The 3,433-nt window shown below is 53.6% G+C and overlaps 1 pseudogene; it reads left to right on the forward strand.

Annotated features, from left to right (window-relative positions):
* Window positions 1-2,035: 2,035 nt before the first annotated feature.
* LOC138110683 (olfactory receptor 14J1-like) lies at window positions 2,036-3,172 on the forward strand (annotated as a pseudogene).
* The last annotated feature ends 261 nt before the right edge of the window (window positions 3,173-3,433 follow it).

Consider the following 3,433-nt stretch of genomic DNA (forward strand, 5'->3'; position numbering starts at 1 on the left):
GACATGCTCAGGGCTTCAGCTCAGTCCAGTAATATTTCCAAGACAATCCTTTCTATAAGGATGAAATTTCCTGAGACTGTTTTCCCTTTCCTACTCTTGGGGAATGGGAGGGGGGGAAGTGATAAAGGAATTCTTCATTTTTAAGAGTCCCTGAGGCATCGGAAGTGTAACTTGAGTGCTCTGCAGGAGTTTCCTAAAGTGCTTTCAAGCCACTCCTCTGCCCACGCACAGCACCGGCATCACCTTTGCTGGACCCGCCAGGCTTAGTCTGACCTGTCCTTTCTCCCACCTGCAAGCAGAACCTGTCCCCAGCCAGTGCCCTGCAAACAGGCAGGTTTCTGTAGGGCCAAGGAGAGTGCCCAGAGATATGGGGTCTGTGAGTGCTGGCAGGAAGAGATCAGGCACAGGGAAACACCTCCAGGAGGAAGATCTTCAGCAAGCAGAGAGAAGATCGGGCAATGAGAGAAAACAAAAGGCAGAAATGTTGTGGCACGGAGAGCTTAGAGACCTCCACAGGATGCCCTCGAGTGCAGCCCCTCCCTCTGAACAAGCCCCCTCCGAACAAGCCCCCTCCCCTCCTCTCTCCCTCCGCCAAGCCTCTGCCCTCAGGGCCGGGGGTCCAAGGCGTGAAGCCCCTCCTGTGCAGGCAGAGCTGCAGCAGAGCTGTGGGGCAGCTCTGCAGTCCCGGGCCCAGTTCCCTCTGCAGAGCACAGGGCCGGGAGCATCTGCCTGGCACTGGGGGGCTCTGGGAGGGGGCACAGCTGGCTCAGCTGGCTCAGGGTGACGCTGTCCCCAGTGCCCGGCTGTGGGCAATGCAGCCAGGGAAGGAGCTCAATCTCCCTACATCCAATGCCATCATTAGGACAATTGGCTTTCTTCTTGAGGATTCCCCCTAAGCTCTGAGCTTCCCTCCAGGACGCAAACAGGTCGTGTAGCATCTTTGTGTTACCTGAAAGCCCCACAGTGAGACACAAAAGTTTTATGATGGCGAAAGTGCTGTTGGGTTGGTGAAATGAGCCATGTGTGTATTTGGCTACCAATGTGGGGCTGAGACCTCGAGAAGGGGATGGACATTTGATGGGCTGTGGTGGATCCATCTGCTCTCAGCAGTGTTGGGATGGTTTCTAAGGGAAATATGGGAGGGTGATTATCCTCTGTCTGACAAGGGTGAAAGCCCAGAGGATCTTGGAACAGGACAGAGTGACAGACCACCTCCCCTCACTCTCCACTCACCACCTTGCCTCACAGAACTCGCTCTATTCTCCCCGAGGGCAGCAGCAATGCTGAGTGTTTCTGACATCCAAAACCAGTCAGCTGGGGAGATGAAGAGAAGCTATAAAAACCTCTAGAACACTTTAACAGCTTTTGCCGTTCCTGTTCTTGGGCCCTGGGAGTGCCCTTGTGTTAGCTGGGGTTTCAAAGTGTAACACCAGGACAGGTCCCTGTCCCCCTCCCACTTCTGCACAGCAAGGCTGAATTGTAAAAAGCCCCGGAGCAATTGCCCTGAAACTCATGTCGCACGCAGCCAGCAGCAAGCAGGGCTGCGGCTGGAGCTGAAGGAAGATCTGCTAGAAAAACAGAAGGGTGTTGTCGGTGATGGAACACGGACTTCGCCGGCCGCATGCAAAGCCAAATTTGATCGCACGAGTCAACTCTTTATATACTGTTCCAAACCAACAGTTCAGCAGCTACAAACTTCAGCTTCTAAGGTTATATGTTTTACATCTCCAAGGGCTACAGATTAGCATCTCCTCGCCCAATCTCCCGTTAACTATCCTACTCTTTGTCTCGCCTCTTGCTCTTTGTCTCGCCTCCTGCCAGACGCGGCCCCGGCCCGCCCCGTCTCTCGTCTCTCGCAAGGCCCCACGCCCGCCAAAGCCGTTCTCCGTGGCGACACTCTGAATCCCCATAAGGTGTCAGTGTGTGACAGGAGAAGGATTTGTGGGACATGTCTTGGATTTGGCTGAGAGCCGTTTCCCTTAAGCTGTCACTGCCTTTTCTCCGTGAACAGGTCCCCATGTCCACACACAGCCAAATGTCCAACAGCAGCTCCATCAGCCCCTTTCTGCTGCTGGCATTCGCAGACACGCAGCAGCTGCAGCTCCTGCACTTCTGTCTCTTCCTGGGCATCTCCCTGGCTGCCCTCCTGGGCAGCGGCCTCATCATCAGCGCCGTAGCCTGCGGCCACCACCTGCACACGCCCATGTTCTTCTTCCTGCTGACCCTTGCCCTCACCGACCTGGGCTCCATCTGCACCACTGTCCCCAAAGCCATGCACAATTCCATTTTGGGACACCAGAACCACCTCCTACGCAGGAGGTGCTGCACAGCCTCTTTCTCTTTCTCTTTCTTTCTCTTTCTCTTTCTCTTTCTCTTTCTCTTTCTCTTTCTCTTTCTCTTTCTCTTTCTCTTTCTCTTTCTCTTTCTCTTTCTCTTTCTCTTTCTCTTTCTCTTTCTCTTTCTCTTTCTCTTTCTCTTTCTCTTTCTCTTTCTCTTTCTTCTCTCTTTCTCTCTCTCTCTCTTTTTCATTTCAGCGGAGTTTTCCCTCCTCGCCGCCGTCGAGTGCTACGACCGCTACGTGTCCCTCTGCAAACCCCTGCAAGACGGGACCCTCCTGGGCAGCAGAGCTTGTGCTCACATGGCAGCAGCTGCCTGGGCCAGTGGCTTTCTCAATGCTCTGCTGCACACGGCCACTACCTTTTCCTTGCCCCTGTGCCAGGGCAGTGCCCTGGGCCACTTCTTGGGTGAAATCCCACAGATCCTCAAGCTCTCCTGCTCACACTGCCACCTCAGGGAACTCGGGCTTGTTGTGTTTTGCATCTGTTTAACTTTTGGTTCATTTGTGTTCCTTGTTTTCTCCTGTGTGCAGATCTTCAGGGCTGTGCTGAGGATCCCCTCTGAGCAGGGATGGCACAAAGCCTTTTGCACGTGCCTCCCTCACCTGGCCATGGTCTCCCTGTTCCTCAGCACTGGCTTTGTTGCCTGCTTGAAGCCCCCCTCCATGTCCTCCCCATCCCTGGACCTGGCACTGCCAGTTCTGTACTCGGTGGTGCCTCCAGCCCTGAAGTCCCTCATCTACAGCCTGAGGAACCAGGAGCTCAAGGATGCCCTGAGGAAAATGATGACTGGATGCTTTCCAGAAGCACAAACCTGCCTGTTTTCAGCTCCATAGGCTAAAGTGTAATCATTAGAGGCCCAGCCTGCCTTCTCAGGTTGTTTTGGTGGTGGTGGTTTGGGGGCTTTTTTTCTTCTCCTATGTTAATGTTGTGCCCAAAAGATTTTGTTATGCATCTTATTCCCTGTTTACAGGCTGAATGTGACTGTTGACAGGGACTGTGTCAATAAGGAGTCTGCTCTGTGTGTATTCACATGAAAGAAAGGACCCATCAGCAAGGTCTCAGTTTGAGATCCTTTGGTTGAGTCCATCCCTGAA

This window comes from Aphelocoma coerulescens, chromosome 4A (genome assembly GCF_041296385.1).
Source record: "Aphelocoma coerulescens isolate FSJ_1873_10779 chromosome 4A, UR_Acoe_1.0, whole genome shotgun sequence".
NCBI classification, from domain to species: Eukaryota; Metazoa; Chordata; class Aves; order Passeriformes; family Corvidae; genus Aphelocoma; species Aphelocoma coerulescens.